Source organism: Heterocephalus glaber, unplaced genomic scaffold (genome assembly GCF_053883595.1).
Source record: "Heterocephalus glaber isolate CG9 unplaced genomic scaffold, H.glaber_assembly_v1.0 deba00001463, whole genome shotgun sequence".
NCBI lineage: Eukaryota > Metazoa > Chordata > Mammalia > Rodentia > Bathyergidae > Heterocephalus > Heterocephalus glaber.
In genome coordinates, this window is record NW_028258310.1 from 2,304,026 (window position 1) to 2,326,935 (window position 22,910).

Consider the following 22,910-nt stretch of genomic DNA (forward strand, 5'->3'; position numbering starts at 1 on the left):
ATGTCCAGCTAAATTTTCTGTTGAACCCAAGTTGAGGATATTTGGAATATCTTGTTACTTAAAAAGCTATGCCATATTCTGTAACTAAGGTGATTAATATGAGAAGTCTTTATTGATTTCTCTACAGCTAAATTATCTGTATCATTATTGATAGAATGCCACTGTAAGTTGCTAGCCAAAGCAGTGACATAGGTCAGTGTTCTGTATCCTAGCCCTGTGCTTGATTCAGATGATAGACATTACTGTGATATTATTCTGTTTGCTCCACATGGGACATGCATCTGAATGAGGTTGGGAATACAGGCAATTTTATCATAGGTCATTGCTAACTTGTGTTCATAATGATGCTTTCTAATATAATCACAAGAATTAACATGGTTTTGCCTAAAGTCCTTCAAGTTCAGATCATATTTTATGTCTTATATTTTGAGTCTACCAAGAAGTGCAAAGGAAAGTTGAAAATACAAGTATAAAATACTTTACATTTTGAATACATCTATAACTTGAAAAATGACAAGCTGCTATTTGCAGGGTCCAAAGTCAACAGTATAAAATACACTAACCAGTTTCAGATTTGAGTTGTAATTCAAGTGCACAACTGGATATTTATAAAATTTTATTAAAGACATGTTCTCATTATCCAAACATAACCATAGTTGGCTTTGATTTACTTGGTTATTCACTTTTTCAGTTTTTATTTTTATTAGTACATGTTTATATTAAATAATGATTACATTCACTGTGGGAAATTGATACATGTTCACAGCAGCTCACACTCCTTCCCCCATCTCTTGATCCCTTTCTCATTTGAAAAAGATCTCTCTACTTTCTATTGTCTGTCTTTTATTTTGCTTTTTATTTATATTTTGGGTATCTCCTTTAAGAGAAACTATGTGATACTTAAGCTTGTGCATCTGATTTATTTCGCTTAGTGTTATGGTCTCCATGTGCATTCATTTACCTAAAAGTAACTCAAGTTTATCCTTCTTTATGGCAGCGTATTACTCCATTATGTATAAATACTGTTTATCCATTCATCTATTGATGGGCATATAAACCATTTCCAAGATTTAGCTATTATGACTTATGCTACTATAAACATGGGTATGCATGTATCATTGTAATATGATTTTTTTTAACTCTTTTACGAAGATATCTAGAAGGAGAATAGCTGGGTTAAATAGAATTTCTAGTTCAGTTTTTGGTTTTTTTTTGTACTGGGGATCAAACTCAGGACTTTGCGCTTGAGAGGCAGGTGGTGTCACCACTGAGCTAAATCCCCGGCCATCTAGTTCAGTTTTTTTATGACTCTTCACACATACTGATTTCCATGATGATTGTACTAATTTACATTCCCACCAACTATGTAGAAGGGTTCCTTTTTCTCCATAGCCTTGACGGCATTTATTGCTATCTTACTTCTTAATGATAGCCATTCTTTCTGGAATAAGATGGAATCTCAATGTAATTTTAATTTGCATTTCTTTAATGGCCAGTGATTTTGAACATTTTTTCATATATTTATTGGTCATTTGTACTTCTTCTGAGAAGTGTCTATTCTTTTTGACTGCCTATTTTAATTGGATATTTTATTTTGGGAGGTCTAAATTTTTTTCTTTTTTTTTTTTTTTTTGGTACTGGGGATCGAACTCAGGACCTTGTGCTTGCGAGGCAGGCAGCAGAACCACTGAGCTAAATCCCCAGCCCTTGTCTTCTTTTTATATTCTTGATATTAGTTCTCTGTCCGTGTAATAGCTGGCAAAAAAAATTTTGCCATGCTGTAGACTGTCTCTTCACTCTGTTGGTTGTTTCTTTTGCTGTGCAGAAGGTTTTTAATTTTATATGATCCCATTTGTTGATTCTTGGTATTATTTTGTGTGCAGTTGGAGTTCTGCTCAGGAAGTCTTTGTCTATACCTATGTCTTCAAGAGTTGTACCTATTTCATTTTCCAGCAGGTTGTTTCTGGTTTTCTGTTTCACTTTGTTTTGTCTTGTGCTTCATATCATAAAACACAAAAACACAATTTTTATTCTGAAGGAAACATGGCCCAGCACAGATAAGCTTGAAACTAGAGAACATTAATAGAAGACAGCTAAAAATTCAAGAGTCCAAACATTGCTGAGGAAAGAAGCGTATATTTCCAGTTGAGACTGAATTAATTCTCTTACATGATAATTAGAAGTGGAGAAATTAAGCTCTCACCCAAGTAGAGGCAGTACTGTGGAAAGACAAAAGCAACTACAAATTAATAAATGAAAAAATTGAGAAAATAATTTAGAAGTTATCTTCAAGTAGAATGAAAAATGTACTGTGAACAAAGTAAATATATTGCCACAAAAATGAAAACAGAATGAATTATTCAAATAAATATAGATTATGAAATTGGAGGGCAAATCACAAATGTCATTGACTTCTGTTTTCTTTTTTATCCTTTTTTTTACTTTTAATGTTATACAAGTAGACATTAATAAAGAAAATATTAAAAACACTTCTACAAAAAACAAAATTTTATAACAAAATAATTAGAGAACAACAATGGTAAATACACTGTTTATCATGATCTTAAAAGAATGTATTTTCACTTGCTAATCTATCTCTCAACTCATTTCCTAAGAAACCTATGCCTTTTTTGCATAAAACATTTTAATTATTAACAAAGTATCTGATGCTTGGTATTATTTTGAGCAACATCTTCCTATTTCACATTACCTATTATATGATTTAGTCCTTATTTACACTTTCAATTTCTTACACCAGAGAGATTCTTCTTTTTCTAAACGTTTGAGGTTCAACATTATGTTGTTTATTTGAGCTCTTTCTGTTTTCCTGATGTGAGAATTCACCACTATAAATTTTCCTCTTAGGACTGTTTTCATTGTGTCCCATAAATTCCAGTATGTTGTACTGACAATATCATTTAATTGTAGATACTGTTTAATTTCTTCTTTAATGTCATCTGTGACCCATTGGTTGCTCAGGAGGGTGTTATTTAATTTCCGTGTGTTTATGGAGTTTTTGTGATTTCTTTTGCTGTTGATCTCCAATTTCATTGCTCTATGGTCAGATAATATACATGGAATAATGTCAATTAATTTATATTTACTTAAGCATGTTCTATGGGGCAGTATATGGTCTGTTTTGGAGAACATCCCACGTGCAGCTGAAAAGAATGTTTATTCTGATGTCATGTGGTAAAACACTGTAGACATCCACTAAGTCCATTTGTTCACAGGTTTTGTTCAGCTCTGATATTTCTTTGTTGATTTTTTTGTCTAGTTTTGTCTAGTTATCTATTTGTGACAGTGGGATATTAAGTTCCCCCTTACAAGTGTATCAGTGTTTATTAGATTTTTCATGTCCATTAATATTTGTTTTATATAGTTGGGTGCACCAGTATTTGGTGCATATATATTTATGATTGTCATCTCTTCTTCATGGATTGTTCCCTTTACAAGGATGTAGTGTCCTTCTTTGTCTCTCTTACTCAGTGTTGGTTTGAAATCCACTTGATCTGCAAATAGGATAGCTACTCCTGTCTACTTTTTTTCAGGCTCCTGTCACATGGAGTATTGTTTTCTATCCTTTGACTTTCAGTCTATGAATTTCTTTTTGAGTGAAATGTGTTTCTTCTGTGCAGCATATTGTTGGATCTTGTTTCTTGATCCATTATGCCAGTGTGTTTTTTTAAAATGTGGAACACTTGATCTTGAGACTGTGGAGAGTAAGTTGGCCCCATATGTCTCCAAATCCTCATTTCTTTGCCTCCCATTCTTAGGGGTCCAAAGTCAGGGAACAAAAGACACACCTTTGTTGGAGGGTCAGTCTTCTGATTGGTGAATTGAGACCATTTACATTGGTGGTTTTAACTTACATGTATTGACTTATCCTTCTCATATTATTTTTCTGTTGTTGGTTCCCTGCCTGTTCCCTCTGTTTCATTGCTTGCCCTGCCTGGTGGCTTCTTTCTATTGGTGTTCTTGGAACTGTGCTCTTTGTTATCTCTTTATAAAATATTCTTTAGAACATTTTGTAGAGCTTGTTTGGTGTTCATGAGTTTCTTCAGTTGTTCTTTGTGGTGGAAATATCTTATTTCTACATTGATTTTGAAAGATAATTCTGCAGGGTACATCAATTTGGGTTAGAGATTGTTTTCTTCTGAAGAAATACTTCCCTCCAAGCTCTACTTGACTTAAGGGTTTGTGTTGAGAAATCTCTGATTCTGATGGGCTTTCCTTTATGAGTGATCTGTTTCTTTTCTCTAACAGCTCTTAATATTCTGCTCTTGTGCTGAATTTCTGGAATCTTGATAATTATGTGCCTTGGAATAGTTTTATTTTGGTCATGGCTAATTGTAGTTCTATACATCTCCTTTATTTGTCAAATTATTTTCCATGTTTGGAAAGTTTTCTGCCATTACTTCTGTGAACAGGTTTTTTATGACATTTCTGTTGTCTTCTCCTGCTTTCTCTTTGACTATGGTCAATCTTATGTTGTTCTTTTTTTGTATCGTCTCGCAGTAGTAGGATTGATTTTTCATGGTCCTTTGCTATTTTTTTTTTTTTTTTTTGGTACTGGGGATCAAACTTGGGTCCTTGTGCTTGCACAGCAGGTGGTGAAACCATTGAGCTAAATCCCCGGCCCTCCCTTGCTATTTTTAAGATGTTATTTTTGTGTGTAATCACTAACCACAATCCTGTCTTCTAGATCTAAAATTCTGTCTTCACCTTTTTTCAATTGGTTGCATATACTTTCAATGGAATTTTCAATATGCTAGATGTCTGTTTGAATCTGTTTCATATATTCCACTTCTTTCCTATGTTGGGCTTTTATGGTCTCCATCATTTTCCTAAATTCCTCTATTTTTGTTTATGTGTGTCTACTTTAGATTCATTGAGGATGTCCTTCATTTTTATATTCATTTCTTTTTTTAACCTGAGAGATTATTTTCTCTATATCCTCATTCATCTTTTTATTTTTACTTCTGCTGCTATCATTTCAGAAAATTCAGGTGGGTGGCTTTCAATTTCCTCTCTCTCATTGTCCTCTGGACTTGTCCTGGGTGGGCTGGTGGGCTGGGATTGAATTTTGCTTTTGTGTCTTGCTGTTTTCTATTTTTAAATTTTATTTTGTTTTCTGTGTAGATGCTTGTAAATTTCTTATGGCAGATAGCTTTATCACCAGTATTGAGGCTTCCCTAGGAAATGTCTATTCCTCAGAGATGTCTTCTGGGCATAGGTGGTTCTTGGTCTTTGTGTCTGCCAATTTATTAAGGATGAGAAGTTTCTATCTATTTGGCTCAGCACCAAGTCCTTTGGTACTGCACTATGGTAATAGTTATAACCCCAGACAACTGCAGTGTTGTCATACAAGGCAGAATAACTGATTACAAAAGGTAGCAATAACAATAGCGTCAAGCACAGCCTGTAAACTGACAAACTGTGATAACTACTACTTTGGTACCTTTAACCATAGGAGCAAGATCTACATATATAACAAATTCTAACATAAACCAGTAACTTATATAAAATGAGTTTCCCCTTAGTGGAGCAATTTTACCCTATGGGGGCAAATTTAAGAGGGAAAAGGGACAAAACAGAGAGATAAAGTAAGGGAAATATAGTAGAGGCAAAGCTGAAGGACAAATGATGATTCCCCAAGCTTTGGGAAACGAGAACAGGGCAGGAGGGAAAGAATGAAGAATAAAGAAAAAGAATATCAAAGTGAACCAGAAAGAATAAGAGACAATTTTGTCATGTGAAAATATCATAAAATCAAGAAATATAATTGAGGAAAGAGAGAAAGATGAGTAGAACAAAATAAAAACAAAGGTAATAACCTAAACAACATTTTAAAAAAATCAACCAGATAGATAAAGGAAAATTAAACAAAGAAAAATAGTAACAATAAAATTCCTCTGATATCCACAGTTCTGTGGTAGTGTCCAAGGCAGGTATTGTCCCAAAACTGTGCTGTGTAACCCCACCAAGTCTGTTGTAGGATTAGTGCTGGGTATAAGGCTGATCTTGGCCTCTGGATGTGGGGAATGGGGCCAGTCTTTAGCCAGCAGCTTTCTGGATATCCCTTGATGGCCTGCCCATGTCTCCTTACAGTGATGATCTCTATGTCACTCTCCCATTTTCTGTGATGCCCTTAGGCCAGACCAGCCAGGAGCTGCTCCCAGTCCATGTACAGTTGACTCCTCCTGGTCATTGCACATCCTCCTCTTTATCAACCCCACTGGCATATCTCTGTCCTGTCACACCGCTTGTCACAGGGTGGGTGAGGAGTCCTGTCACCACCATGGATACAGCCCAACGTTGCTCAGTTCCCTTTCAGTCTCCTCTCCAGGGGGGTTGAGTGGTGACCTCCCAAGGCTGTTTAAATCCTGCACTTCTGCATCTTTCTCTGAAGCCATTGGTTGCCACTCACTCCTTTCACCACCTCCACTATGCTTTGGTCCCTATCTTGGCTGTTGCTAGGGTTCCCAGTCAGCAGCAGGAAAGAGGAAAAATAAAAAAGCTAGCCTGGCAACCTGTCTATCTGGGAGGGAGCAGTTTCCTGGTTGTCTCCCTCTGTGTGCTGGTGAAATTTGCTACCAGGTTTCAGTGTCCTCTGTGTGGAGGAAGGCAAACAAGTCAAGGAGCCTTATATCCCAAATCTATCCCATGTGGCTTGAATTAGCTGCTCTTTTGCAGTCCATCAGTTTCTTGGAGACTTCCCAGTACTGTGATATTTGCTCAGAGCATAGGCAACAGTGCTGCTGACAGCCTTGTGGATTAGTAAGCTGTTTTATGAAGTCCTCTGCCTATTTTTTGTTTAATCTACAAGCCTCTTATTTCAGATTATTTTGGCATCAGGATAAATGTCCCTCTCTTTCTTCCAATTACCTGCGTTTTCAGTTGATTTTCTCTGAGTAACTCCAATGTGGCTCCTCTTCTATTCAGCCATATTTAACCTCTTCAGATTGTTTATGTTTTAACATTTAAATCTTTGATCCATTTTTATTTTAACTTAGTACATGGTGAAATATTCAGTGGTGTATATTCATGGTGTATATTCAATCTTCTATATGTGGCTAGCTAATTTTTGCAACATTATGTATTAAAGAGGCTTTTTTTCTCCAGTGTATGTTTTTTGGCCCCTTTGTCAAAGATCAAATATCTCAATTTTCCCCAGTGTTGTTTATGCTGCTTCTCTTCTGTTCCATTGATCCACATGTCTGTTTTTTGTGCCAACACAATGCTGTTTTTATTTATTTATTATTTTTGTTATCATTATTATTTTTTCTTTTTGGTACCTGGGATCGAACTCAGGACCTTGTGCTTGCAAGGCAGGCATGGTGCCACTGAGCTACATCCCTGTCCCTTATTTTTATTTATTTTTAACAATAAAATAATTATACTGTAATCTCAAAATTCAAAACAAAAGCAAAAATCTCACTATAACAGAAAAGTAGACATAGGATCATCAATGCTATCTCCTTTGCTCCTATACTGAAATAGCATCATGTTGCATCCCTAGATGATCGGTTCCTCAAGTCCTCTTTCCAGGTGTATATTCCATCCTCATTCCTGTGTATATATGGAACATGTATATCCCTTTGTACATAAATAACTATTTTTAACTTTATGAAAATTGTCAGCACATATGTAATCCTTTGGAATTTACTTTTCCTACTTAATATGGTATTGCTAAGATTTGTCTATGCTTTTCGCATGACACAGAATTGCATTTGTTTTGAGTATATTATAATTCTACATCCACAGTTTGTTCACGTATCTATTCTCTGTCAGGTAATAAGTTGTTGACAGGTTATTTTCTACCCTATTGTAAACATCAGTCTCACAAATTTTATCCCATTCCATGTATGCAATATTTTCTCTGAAATGTTTAAGTAAGTATGGTATTGCTAGCCTATAAGTAATGAATGTTCAACTTTAGGAGAAATGTATTTTCTAAAATGGTTGCACCAATTTATATATCCACCTATGTACCTTAAAGATCTAGCTCTTCTAGACAATTCCAACATTTGATACTGTCAGAGACTTTAATTTTATAAACTAAATGGAGAAAAAATTTGCTCTCATTTTAAACTAAAAGGTTTTTTCTCTGATAATTAGTGATGGTGAACATATGTTTAAACGAAAGAAATCACTTCTATAGGATAGATGTAGGCATTTGGAAATTTTAATCTTATTATATTATAGAAATTTTAATCATATATTATAGAAATATTTCTATATGCTTTATTAATTTATATAGACAGCAAACTTTTCAGTAAAATAGTAAAAATGTTACCCTTTGCATGGTTTCTATAAAATAGTAAAAATTTTATCCTTTGCATGTGAATCTCTGACACAATTACTCAGCTCTTTTAGCCAGAAAATAGCCATAGATAAAACATAAATTAATAGACATAAATCTTATTTACAAATACAGGTGAAGGGCCAGATTTGGAGTTTAGATTATAGTTTGCTCACTTCTGACTTGAATCATCAGATATTGCCATTGTACTGTCAATCATAGATATGCTACTAGTCTACTTACTGGCAGAATAGTCAGTTTTTATTTAAAATCATCACAATGTACCTAACATATGTTTTCAACTATAGCATGTTATAGTATATCATATAGGACATCATATAATATATATGATATATATTGTATAGTATATCATTGTATTATAAAATTCATTTATTAGGCTGTTTCTTTTTAGATCACAAGATAAATACACACACATGTATTTCCAAGAAAACTCCATTTTTACAACTTGGTAAAGTAAATAGTGCTTTACCCAATTTACACATGAGGAAAACTTTTCAAGGTTTACATAACTTTCTCATAGTCACACAACAAATAAATTGCAAAAGGTAATATTTGAGCTTTGAATTCCCTGGTCCCAAAACTTGTTCTTTCCTGAAGTGTGCTATCAGGGTTTCCATAAGGAATAAAAAATCAGTATGGTCTTCTTTACCTCTGGATCATAATATTTAGCATTGCTGACACTTATTGAGTTTTCTTTTTAATATGGAGCTGTGAGGCAGGGCAAACATAAAGGGATCAGCTAGGTGATCTAACTTTAGGGAGTGGTTTGGAGTTACTGAATAAGGAAGAGCCCAAACCAGCCAAAAAGCTGGAGTGCCAAGGCCCACCTGAACACATTTACATAACTCCTAACACTATAAAGCTATAAGTAAATGAAAGTGTTAAGGAGATAGAATTAGTACGCTTTAAGAAATGACATAACATATGAGGGACGGGAAACATGTTAAGGTTCTGCCTGTGGTGACTAACTGAATGTTACTCCTAGCCTGGCCTGGTGAGTGACACATGACAAAAGCTTTGCAGCAGATATTATACCTGAGCTGAGTGTTGACATGGCCTAAGAATTAGGCAAAGGAGAGCACAAGGAACTTCCAGGCAGTGGAAATGAAAATGTGTAGTCTTCTTGTCTTAAAAGTATTTGTGTGGATTTATAGGAAGTCTAGAATAACTGGGAGGCTCCCTTGGCCTACTAGGAGAAAAGACCTATGGCACATGGTACATCCTAAGAAGTTGAGATTATAAAAGCTTTCATCTCAGAAATCTTTGTTTAAAGAAAAACTAATGCAAAATCCCATTAAGAAAAACAAATACAGAGCTTCAAGAAATTGGGATCCATAGGTGCATAGGTGATCAGTTTCTTAAGCGTATATAGAAAATGAACTTGGAGGGACAAAACCAGATATAGGGAAACCTGGGAAGAGGCTGTGGCTACTCTCTGGGAGACAAAGGATGATGTTCTTAACTAGAATGGCTGTTGTGAAAAGGTAATTATGTTGGGCAGGAGCAATAACCTAATGTTTGAAGATGTAAGGAGAGGGACAACTTTGTGACTGATTGGGTGTAAGAACTGAGAAACAAAGAAGGATCCTAAAGAACTTAGAGATTTGGCTCCAGTGAAGAGGTACAATGTAAAATTTGGGCACAGCTCCTGACTTTGAAGTTTATCCACAAAACAAACATGTAGAAATGATGCAAAGCAATGGCCTACAGAGCAAAGGTGCCAAAATGAATGAGAGAATCATTCTTCTCCATGGACAAAATAGAAATACTCTCTCATTTGCAGAGAAAACCTGCATTTTTTTTTAAAATCCCCAAAGTTCTCAAGTTTTATTTTATAACCACTCAGTTACCAAACTCTACCCTGTAATAAAGAGGGTGAAATAGATTCAAATAACTGAGACTGTTGGTTTGAAACTGTCATGTGAAAACCTTCATTTTGATTAATATAATTGAAGTGTTAAGTATCTGCTAAATTGCAATCAAATCAGTAAAATGTTATTCATTTTTTAAATGAATCTGTCAGAAGTTCTGTGAGTATTCTGCCAACAGTGAATTGGATTTGCACAGCTAAACTACAGATATTTCTATTTTATAAATAGGTAAACTGAGACATTGAAATTTAATCTCTTGATGAGGTAGAGTCAATAGTTGACTTGCAAATAGATCAACAAGATCTCCAATAAACCAAAATGATACTGTCCTTGGTGACTCCCTTGCAACATGGAACGGATTTAATTAAGGTTCTAAATCAACATGTTGAGAGGCACCTTAGGTAGGTAATGAAAACTTCACCAATTTTTTTCTATCCTGACTCACTACAAACTTGGATACCAACTCAAAAATTCTTGAGACTCTCTGTGGGGTTCATTCTGCAGAGTATAAAGCATATTTCCCAGCTCAATGAATTTATAAATAATTCATACCAGGTCTCTGTTTGTGTGAGCCAGACACTGCAGTCTTCATGGTTCTCACTGCCTTCTCTACTCCTGCCCACTACTGCTGTTTCTCTTCCTCCTTCCCTTTGTTACCCTCATCTTCACACTCTGTGGTATCATTTTCAATCTCCTTATGCTAAAATATTTAAAGATGTGGGAAAATATTTTGACCCCTTTGAGTTAAAAAGCATTTATATAATTACTCAGTAGTGAACATCTTCCTACATGCCAGGTAGATAATGGTGAAAAATACAGCTATCTCCTTACCTTCATGGTGCTTATCATCTAGTGGGTTTTGGGGCATGACTACAATAAATGTAATAAATGAAAGGGAAATGGCAGGGTCCTAGGAAAGCAAACAGCACAGGTACCTAACCCAGTCCTACTGAGAGGGTTGTGTGTGTCTGGGAAGACTTCTGACAGGGATAGTTTTCCTTCAATTATCAGGGAGGCAAAAGAGAGTAAGCAACTACAAACATTGATACACTGAGTTCCAACTCTGGCTGCACATTAGAGATCACCTGAAGAACTTTAAAAATTGAAAATATCTAGGTCCCATAATACTTTATGAGTCCCCAGGGACAGGACACAGGCAAATGTGTTTCTTAAAAGTTCCCCTGATAATTCTTATATTCAATCAGGGTTGCAATCTATTGATCCGTAGATTGATGAAAATAAGAATTTCTAAATGAAATGTAGTTGCAAGGCCTCTGTTGATATGAGTTTTCCTCTTGAGAATGTTGCTAGAATTCTCTAAAATGTTGAAGTTATTCTGTTGCATTCTGGTATTTAAAATACACACACAAATACAAAAGAAGGAAGTAGCAAGACAGAGAGAAAAAAGAGAAAGAGAAGAGAAAACAAGGACCCTAGCTCATGTTGTACTGCATGTCTAAAGTCCACAAAGAATTGAATAAAGTGGTATTATTTTTATGCAACGATGTATATTTTCTTTATTCTTCAACAAAGATTTCTTATTCCATTGCTGCCACCTGCTTACATTTTTTATGGAAGAGATTAATACTATCAAACCTGAGCATTTTCTGCACAGATTGGATGATACTAGTCACAAGAAAGGTTTGGAGTTTGGTTTGGTATTACTATGTTTATTTTGCATTATAGCCACTCCACAGTACAACTGCACTGATAGCTGTGAATATACTTATTGAAGAATTAGTTTGTTCTATTAGGGGACAGGTAAAAAAGGAACAGCTAAAGAGTCCTTACTGCATGCCAGAAACTATAGAAAGTAATTTTAAAATGTTTTTTAATTCAGATTTGTGTTAACCTCACAGCTCTCTGAGGTATGCTTTAGTATCCCCATGACAAATAAAGGCACCTAGGCTCAAAGAGTATATGATTTGTCCTGTGTCCCATAGGAACTTGTTTGCAGAACTGTTTGCCACAGTGTTTGCCTAGGTATTCACAGTAATTGTCAGAATATGTGTTGTGGAGTTCCATCTATTAAGGGAACTAATAATGCTGTATGCTTCTAGAGAAGGTATTGTAACAATTTTCATCATAAGGGTAGAATTTGGACTAAATTACAATCTTCTCAAAAACAGCTTTGTTTCTTAATAGTCAAGTGACTTAATTTTAACCAACAGATCCTAAAACACAAGGCAACAAAAATGTCTACAATTTATAAATAACTTTATCTTTATTTTAGTTATGGGATTCTGAGAGGGGAAAAAAAATCATATGTTAGATGATGTTGGATGTTCCAAAACTCCAAAGAAATCTAGCCAAAAAGATTGAATAACTTAGTCGTGTGAATGGACATTGGAATAGCAAATCTAAACTCATGATTTTTAAAGCTATTTCTGGATACTACTCTTGTATATCGTAAAGCAATTTAGATGGCTAAAGACTATAGGGAAGAAAAATGCCCATGCAATATTGTGGACAGGTATCTAAATGTAGGAGAAAAGAAAACAAATTGCCCAGTCTTTCTAAGGAAACATCTATTGCCTAAATCTTTAACTGATTTAGTTAATATGCATATCACACTAAGCTTTGTTCTGTAAGAGTGGCTTGCAGAGCTCATGGTCTACTGATAGTTCATGTGCAGGATTTCTTAGCACACCATTTGTGTACTAATTTCATGCTTGCCTACATTTTCCCTTAAAGTTATTTTTCTTATCCCAAATTAACTTTATTTGTGTGAAGTATATGTTTCCTTTCTGTTGTCGGGGTATGCAAAAATAAAATAATTTTGAAATAGTCCAGCTCTTTTTGTGCCACAATACATAAGATACTACAGATCAAGTATCCTGAATCTGAAAATTCAAATTCCAAAATGCTCCAAAGTCTGAAACTTCCTGAGTGTCAACATGTTGCAAAAAGTGGAAAATTCCACACCTGATCTCATATGATGAGTTGTAGTCAAAGCACAGGTGCACTAAAAATATTGTATAAAATTACTTCTAGGCTCTGTGTATATAATGTATATATGAAACATAAATAAATTTCACGTTTATACTTGGGTCCCATCCTTAAGATATTTCATTATGCAGATGCAAGTATTCCAGAAAATTCCTAAATCTGAAACACTTCTGTTCCCCAGCATTTCAGATAAGGGATACTAAACCTGTATAGCCAAAGTTTGGGCAAACATTTTTCTAAACAAACCTCCAAAACAAAAATATTTACTGCTAACAACGTGCTCTAATCTCTACAGAGACATCAGATAAAGCTTCCTTGTTACATTTTCCAAAAAGAATGTGCTGTTTTCAGTGCAAAAAACACAGACATTTCTTACAATTCCTAAAATAGGGGAGGGAGGGAAGGAGGCAAGGACAAATAATTTTCTGTTTTAGAAATTACTTGGCTGGCACAGAAAGATAGCCTTCCCTTTCTTCCTAAGTAGGACTTCCTCCTACTTCCCCAAATGAACAAAGACAAGGTCATGCCTGAGAGAAAGGAGGTGTAAAGCAAGCAGTCTAGGCCTCTCTTCAGTTAATTATCAGCCAGAGTTCTTGCAAACAAGACCAAAACCTGAGGAGATCCAGTAATCTTAAGAATAGAAGGACTTAACTGAGAATACCAGGAGCTCACAAACTGGATGGGAGGGGAGAGGCAGCACTGAAAACTGAGTGGCACTCAGGCAGCTGTGGAGCATGAAGAAGCAGGAACCACTGGAATTATCTTACAGAAGGAACAGCTGGGCCAGGACAAACAAATGTTGGGCACAGTAGACTGTAAGATCACTGGCCACCACTGGATGTTCTCCCCATTGGACACTAACACTAATGCCTAGATAAATTAAAGCCAGCTCTCCGCCTTTACATCATTCAATCAAAACAGAAAAGTCCCTTGCAAGAGGACCCAGTGGCTGACCAAGGTTATGTGGTCATGTTTCACTTGGCTCAGGTGGGGGAGGTGAGAGCCCCTGCCCCGGGAGTGGACTCCAGCTGAAGTTGTGCAGCAGCACACAGACCAGGCTTTATTTGGTTCATGCCTGAGCTTTGTGACTTGTTTAGCATTTTGAGTATTGCCCTAGAAATTCAGCTCCTTTTTGCTGTAGGCAGAGATCTTTTAATTCAATAGAACTTAGACATTATGTGACATTCTTTCAAATTGGAAAATATTAAGCAGCCAAAAAGTTGACAAATATTACTGTTCGACATTGAATGAGATCAGTCAGAGTCCTCTTAGCTTATACGTAATTCAGCCTAAGTCAGCAGGTAGGCAATTATATATATTACTGTGAGGAGAAGATATAATTTGGGGAATAAAAACATACCTCCCCCAGACAGGAATTGAGGAGTTGGAGTGCCCTTGGCTAAAGATTTAATCTAATCCTTATTAACAGTATTCTCAGAGCTTTGACTGGGTTTATGTAGTAGTAGAAGAAGAGGTCAGTGATGGGCAGATGGCTTAGCAGTAGGCTCCTTTCCTACAACTGGGAGGCCTTTAGTGTGACACTTTGAAAAGAAGGGGAGGAAAGAAGAAAATCATACTGGCCTTCTTAATCAGGTAAAGTACTGACTCTGTTGCCTGGAGAATCACCTTCACCACTGAAGGAGTTCAGGCTGCAGTGTTGCTAAGAATGAACATTGCCTTTGGGAGACCTAGGAATGTTTATTAGCATTTAATTCATTAAGCCCTGGTGTGGCAGTAGCAAGAGGTATCCAAGCAAGAATATTACAAAAGTTCTGCTTCTAGCTGATTTAAGTAGAGAAGATCTGTCACTTATCAAAATGTCTTCAACAAATCTGTCCTTAACAAAGTTTCCATTATGTGTGCCCCTGACAGTTTTCAGCCAATAGGAATATCTATAGTAAAAATCCTCCTGAAGGGTATCTGCCCAGTGCATCATGATGTACACTATGGATTAATTAATCAAAAGCCATTTGTGGCTTCCCTTTGCTTTCCCTTACTCTACTGAGCAGGTTGAAGGACTGATGTAATCACCTTCCCAGATTCTGTTGCAACTAGGGCTGGACATGAGCCATAGTCTTAACCCAGTAAGTATCTACAGAAGCCCTAAGGTGGGTATTTATTATGAAAAAACAAAGAAAAAACCCTCACTAAATGTAAATGGTGCTGATTTTTCTCTTACCCTTTCTCTTTCTTTCTGCCTAGAACCAGGACTCAATGCCTAAAAGTGTAAAAGTGTAGGGGCCACCTCGTCTTCATGAAGGTAGAAGTCAGAATTGAGGATGATAGAGCAGGAAGTGATAATGATAAGCCTTATGCTCTAATTGCATCAATACACTACAACCCCACTTCTGGGCAATTTACTCTCTCATTTCATGTTTTATGGAACATATCAAGCCTGATATGCTTAAGCTCCGAGTTGAGAATTTTGTTATTTGCGACTGAAGACAGTCTAACCATGCAGTGTCTCAAGCACAGCTGACATCAGTGGCAGTAACACCTCTGGCAATGCTCAGTAGATGTTTTTACAGATTTAGTGACCCTTGTCTTACCATGACAATGACAGCTTAACCCATGCATTAACAAATGTTATGATACTGGCTTTAGGTTTCTTGCATTACATAAGTCGTTTCTGTTTCTATTGATTTTATTTTTCATTTCACCAGCAATTTTGAACTCATTCTAACCATTAGAAATGGGATTAATAGAATCTTTATTACCATTCACTGTTTGCTATTGTTCCTTGTTTTTTGTCATTGTGGCATAATTTTATTCTGTTTCGTTGGACATCCTTTACACTGCCCTGAATAGTGAAATAAGGAATAAGAAATAGGTAGCATTTTTTCAATTTTTTCTAAAGTTCTATTTTTATTAGTACTTGTCTGTAGGACATAATGGTTACCTTCATCATGGGAATTTGGTGCATGTACATAACACATCTTAATTCTTTCAACGTCCTCTTCTCTCTCATCTCCCCGACCTCATATTGAGGATAAGCTTACTTCTGGTGATCATGAAAATTTTCAAATTGTTTTTCAGATTTTAGCATATAACTATAAGTCAACTATATAATTCCTTTCATATTATAATCTCCTAAAGCTTGATTTTCTTTCTTAATTTGAAAGAAACTATGGTAGAAATCTGTTTCAATGAACTCAATTTTTGGCTACAGCTGAGATACAGAATATAAAATGAAGTCTTGTCATTTTGAAAAAAATGAATAAATGAAAAAATTAACTTTTTCAATCTTTGTACTTCTAGTTCTGGTTGGTAAAAAAAATACTTTCCCTAAAAGTCACTTCATAAAGGAAACTTGTAGTGCTTCCACCTAGACAGAGATATGTTTGTGGTTGCTTGTGAATGCCAAGTTCTGTGATCTCTTGGCCTTCTGCTGTCAAGCTCAAAACATAAAGGCAAAATTACTTTATATCTCAGAAGGTTGCTGTCCAATGTTGACTAATACCACACCATGAGAAAATGTTAAATGGAATATCTATCTTTGGGATTTTAATTATGTAAACTTTTGTTATTTTAGAACAATTTGATTTCATCAAATTGAGTGGCATAAATGCAGACTTTGGAGTACATTCATAAATGCAGAGTGCATTCATAAATGCAGTGTTTGGAGTATGCATATGTTCATTTTAGCTTGTAAATAGTAAACCTACTACAGTGTTGATGAGGTAGGAGATGTGTATAAATATGGGTGAACTACAGGCCCTGTGACATGCATCACAAGATCTGAATCTCTGTTTAGAAGTTGGAATTGGTATAAGTTCAGTGACATTTGCAGAAATAAAGGTCCATCCATAAGAATTAAATTTAGAAGGGTCATCTCAAATATCTAACTGTGCATACTTTTTGTCGATGTGTAAATTATTCATTAAATAGTGGTGAAAGCTTGGATCTAGAATGTCCTCAAAAGGCCTTGTGTTAAAGGCTTGTCCTCAGCTTGCTGAAATGGAGTCCTTAAGAGTGGTGCTTAGTGGAAGGGAGCAGCCATTAGGGACACTGAGGACCTGGCCCCTCCCTGTCTCTGTCTTTGCTTCATGGCTGCTGTCAAGGAAACAGACCCTCTCTGCCTACATGTTACTGCCCTTGATGATTGTGGAGTCCAAAGCAGCATGGTCAAGCTACCATAGACTGAAAACTTTGAGCCAAAATAAACTCAAATAAACCTTTCTTCTTTGTAAATTTATTATCTCAAATTTTTTGTCACTGTAATTGCTAACACAGTAGCACTTCAGTTACTTCATTTAAAGAGGACACATGAAACAAACCTTAATTAATTATGTTCAATTTAGGATTCAGAGAGGATTCCAAAATTTTTATAAAAATAGGTTTACATTATTAATGTCCCTTTAATCTCATGAAACATAGAAATTTCCCATACTTTCAATACATAGAGGAAAGAAAGGGGAAAAAACATACCCACACTGAAGTCACTTTACAAACTGGGCCAGTGCATCTGACACGCCAAGTGTAAGAAATACAGCTGAAAATTTTGGTTAGGAATTTGTTCCTAGGGATGACCTTCACTTTCAGCTTCCTTAAATACAATTTTCAAAAGTCTGTAAAGGTAGTTTGCCTACGAGGATGGCAGGAGGAGAGAAATCCATTTCCCATTTCTAAAACAGTAGTAAGAAATTAGCCAGGCATAGTGGCACATGCCTGTAATTACAGCACTCAGGAGCCTGAGGCAGGAGGATTGGCACAAGTTCAAAGCCAGCTTAGGCTACATAGAGAGGTCAAGGTAAGCCTGAACTTCATAGTGAGACCCTGTCTCAAAAAAACAAACAAACAAATAAATGCCCAATTATAGTTGACTTTAACTTTTTATATACTTACTATTTGCAATTTAAAAAGTTAAAAAGAAATATCATTTTTAAGTATGTTTTTCATGAGGGCTAGAATGGTATACACATATATATTAATAACACAGGTTCTAAGATCAGAATTCTTGGGTTCAACTTTACCTCTATTATAATGATTCTTAATCTGTGGTCCAGATCAGTAGCACTAGCATGACTTGGGAGCTTATTTAAAATGCAAATTCTTGGGTACCACCCCAAACCTACTAAACTGGAAATTCTGAAGTGGTGCCAGTAAACTGGGTTTTAACAAACCTTCTCATGATTTTGATGCTTGCTGAAGTGTGAGAACCATTGACCTGGCACTCACCAGTTCCATGCCTTTTTCCAAGATAATCATTTTGAGCCTTGATTTCCTCATTTATAAAATGGAGGAAAGTAGCAGTCTCTTTGTCAAAGGATTTTTGAGAAAATAAAGAAAGCAATTCAAATTTATGGAAAGCCCTCGAAAGAGTGCCTGATATTTTGTGATTTCACATACATTATATCATTTTATCCTTAGAATGTCCCAGAGATGGAATGGTATTGAAGACCAGTTATTAAGAGCCTTGATCTCCTACAAGTACAATGAGAGAGAGAGAGAGAGAGAGAGAGAGAGAGAGAGAGAGAGAGAGGACAAAGACACAGACAAAGAAACTTAGAGAAAAATCTGGGTCTCAGCTGCTCTGGGCAGCAAAGACAGAAGGCACCAAAGATGTACAATATTTTTTCATAACAAGCATGGGAGGGAGGGGAGCAGGACATGCTTCAGGACCCCTGGTGATATTTGGTATCACAGGCCGAACTGTAAAAGGGAAGCACCAGCATATCTTGTTGAAGAGAACAATGGTTAATTCAGAGGGAAAGAATTTAGTTGGAGTCAAGCTGACCTTGGTTGGATGCTAACTCAGAAGGGCCGTGCTACTTCACGGACTAGGACTTAAGTCTTGGTAGCAGCCATTAGCGGTGGAGCTATACTCAACCAAGTCTGCTATCTGACATGTTGACATGCCCATTTGAGTCGGTGGGACCCCTAATATAATACAGCCAAATTATGGAGGGTCAAAAAGCTTATGTGACTTATAGCCTGCTGATACTGGTCAGAGATGTCTGCTACAGAAGGCCAAAAATTATAGTCTTTTTCCACTTATGCCAAGTAAATATGTATTGGTTATCTACCTATCATGCTTCTAGCTTTGTGTTAGGTACAAAGCTAGTAACTAAACAAGATAAATAATACCGCCCCCTCCAGAAACTGATATGTTCAACTGAAACAAACACAGATACTTCCTCATGAAATTTGCACCAGCAGTGAAAAGGCATGCGAAGAATATAGATTCCATGACCAGACTTCCCAAGCCTATGCTTTATTAGTATTGGGTTAGCCCTAGAATCTGAACCTTTGATAACCAGTTCGTATGATACATGTACTGATCATCCATGAAAAACAGAGAAAGGTTGGAGGTAGCCTACCAAGAACAAATATTAATTCTAAAAATTCTTACAATATAGTATAAGTTTCATGACAGGACTCAGGACTGTATGGGAGAGGGTGGTCATTTCTAGCCTAAGGGAATTCTAGCAGGCTGATCTCTGTGACTGAGGCCTCAAAGGTTTAAAAACAATGAAGATTTCTTTCTTGTTCCTCCATTTTATGCACTCTGCATCAAAGATAGTGGCTTATATTACTTACTTGTTGTTGCAGACTTGTGAAATGATCATCTTGAAGGCCTCTACGTGTTATAATAAAGGAAAATTTTGAGGGGTTTTCATCAACAAATATTTAAATAAGAAGCAAAGTATATCACTTTCTTTCATAAATCATTGTCCAGGATAAGTCACACGGTCCCATTTACCTAAACAGGAGCTAAGAAATGCAATCAGATTGTATGCCCAGAATTAGAGAAGAATCAAACATGGTTAAATAGCAATAATCATTATTTTAAAATCATTTCACAGGTGATTAAAATACTTTAGCAATAAATATCTTCCTCAAAATAACAGAGTCAGTAAGTACCTGAAGAAAGACACATGCTTTAGTTTTTTCTGTGGTGCTTATTACAAATGAGACTAAAATTCCAGGGACCTCCTCAAGTGCCCTTTAGGCAATCCTGAACCAATTCAATGCATTTTCTTTTTTGAAATTTCTGTTTTAAGTGCTGAGGTTTCAAAGATAAGCAAGACATCAATCTTATGGGCAAAGATCTCATACTCTACTGGAAGAAACAGTCACGGTACAATGAAAATAAGACACCTCAAACCATGACAAGCAATGGGCCAGAGTGATGAACATACTAAGTAAATGGAACCCAGCCATAAAATGGAAGCTAAATGTGTAGGGTGGAAGAAAAGTTCACAGATAGGTAATATTTGGGGTCAACCCGGAACAAAAAGCAAAGCTTTGCTTGTGAAAAATGAGCAGAAGAACACTCCCAGAAGATCTGAAAACGCACTGGTCAGGGACATATTTTGAGAATTGCAAGGATCCTAGTTTATCCATGAGGGTTGGAATTGGGGGGGGGGGGTTGAATTGGCATGCTGAGGAGTTTGTCATTTTTTTTTTTTTTTTGCTTAAATTCTTTAGGAGATTGAGGTGGATATAAGAAAGTGTCATTTTTTTCCTCTGGTTTAAATGCTATTTGAAGTTTTTGAGCAGTATAGTAATATTTCAGTTTTTTTAAATTGAGGCAACATAGAAAGAATGGGCCAGAAAGAAGAATAAAATGATAACAGTTTAGATTAAGTTATCAGAGAAAAGAATGGTGACTGTGATTATTGCCCAGTTATCTTCAAATCCTAATATCACAATTGATTTTCTAAATTATAAATTTATATTAAGCATGAACATGTTAGGGACATAATATAGTCAAACATGTCTAACCATGAGGTTAAAAGAGGGAGGGGAGGTTCGCTGAAAATATTCAGGAGCCATCAAGAATGTTCCAAATGTCTTCACTATTTGAATATTAGAACTGAGTAACATCTAGTCTGGAAAGGTCTAGAGAGGCCCTTTAGATAAAATTCATCATTTGACATTTTCATCATATGAAAAAACAAGTACAGAAATGTAAAGACCCAAATCACACAGTTAGATTTCAGCAGGTCTAGTTCCAAAATCCCAATCCAATAATCATTGGATGATATGTTGCCATTTCGTTTGTATAGAGGAGATCACTAGACTGTCCTTCACAACACCGCTCCTTGTGATGCCTTTAGCTGCCATTCATAGAGAAGTAGTCTCCAGTGACCAATGAGGCTTTCTCTATTTGCTTCAGTGAAAAGTAGTTTATGGAATTCTCATGGGAGTCTTCACCTCTCTGTGAATATGTATACAGAGGAGAATGCGTGTATTGAAAATCTCCAAGAATAAAAGTTTTAATGGGTAATGATGTATAAAATTCTTAATATTTGCTTATACAGTCATTTCTTGATTATACTGTAATTGATTATCTAATTTTCAGATTATCCATGCTCTCTGTTTCTGTTTTTAAAACAGTTTCAGCAGAGAAGGAAAAAAGATACATGTTTGCTGTCAATTGTTTAATTTGTTAGCAGTTATTATACGAAATAGGATCTTTGTAGCTGCCAATATTTAGACACCTCTTTTGAAAAGATCTAATGGCAGCTGTATGTTTTCTCATCATCACTGAAATGGAAAACAATCAAGGTATAAAAAAATGAATTTGATAATACACATAGGCAGTTCGATACTTTTAAAAATATATAGACAAGAGTATTTGCTAATATCATGTGCTAGTAACTAGGATAGATGGTAAAATTCAACATGGAGTCATTATATGTAACCTATGCAATTACTGGAGCATTTAGATAGCAAGAGTTAAAAGTTGTTGATAGTAGACTCTTAAGTTGAGCCCACTTTCTTACCATTCTGACCTATTTTAGGCAATTTCATTCATGATCTTAGTCTCAATTGCCACCTGCATGCAAGTGATTTACAAATTTTTTCTCCTATTTGAACCTCAGAACTGATTTGCTTGTTGTGAGAAAATAAAGCCAGATTTAGAGTTTAAAATCAGATTTTTAATATCTCTGTCCTGTGAAGAAGTAAAGAGCTTCATCAGCCAAAAGTCTGAGGATTATCTCGCCCCCTTTTTTTCAAAATTACAGGCTGTCTTTTATGAGGTAAAATCAAGACTCCAGTGAACTCAAGTTGAGGAGAGTGTTCTGGTGAAAAAAATTATGGAGAGAAGGGTGGGCCTATACAGTAGCAAACTTCAAAGGGGCTGTTTGAAAAGATTCCTGATATGCATTTGAAAGCAGGCACAGTATTTGTCAAATACAATGTTACAATTTTTGTCTTTTGAAGAATTTTTCTTTGTCTAGCAGGTTTTATGATGTGTAGCTCTGTGTGTTATGGGGATTGATACTCTTCATTATTTTTCCAACTGCCCCCTTGGCATCTCCACTTAGATACCCAAAGCTATCTATCACATACAAAACCAAAGTCATGAACTTTCTTCAAAAGCCTACTTTCAGTTTTCTATTGCAGTGAATAATGGCTCCAGACACCTTTCTAATCAAGCCAGAAATCTGAGCACTTTTCTCTCTCCTTCATCTCCCCTTCAATCCAGGACCAAGTCCTGTCAATATAAGAATGTTCATCTCAGCCTAGGCTTGAAATGATTTTAATACTTTACAATGCTATTATACAAAGAACAAAGTCATTTGAATGTCATGAGGTGGGACATTGCCCACTCCTGGAGCCTCATCTTTCCTTTCAGTCTGAGGCCTTCCTTCCTTTAAATTCTTCCAGCATAGCTACTACCTCTTTCCATAGGGTCTTTTTGAATCTGTTTCTCCCTCTCTTGCAATATTATATATGTGGAGGAGGCCTTTCACTCACAACATTATAAAGATAGCATCACTAATTGACAATAGCTAAATTGTATTTAAAAA

General features: G+C 35.9%; 1 non-coding gene across 1 annotated transcript; it reads right to left on the reverse strand.

Moving 5' to 3' along the window:
* Nucleotides 1–3,688: 3,688 nt before the first annotated feature.
* LOC147826634 (small nucleolar RNA SNORA38) lies at nt 3,689–3,819 on the reverse strand. Its single transcript, XR_015438879.1, has one exon. It is a non-coding gene; the product is annotated as a small nucleolar RNA SNORA38 (small nucleolar RNA).
* Nucleotides 3,820–22,910: the final 19,091 nt, after the last annotated feature.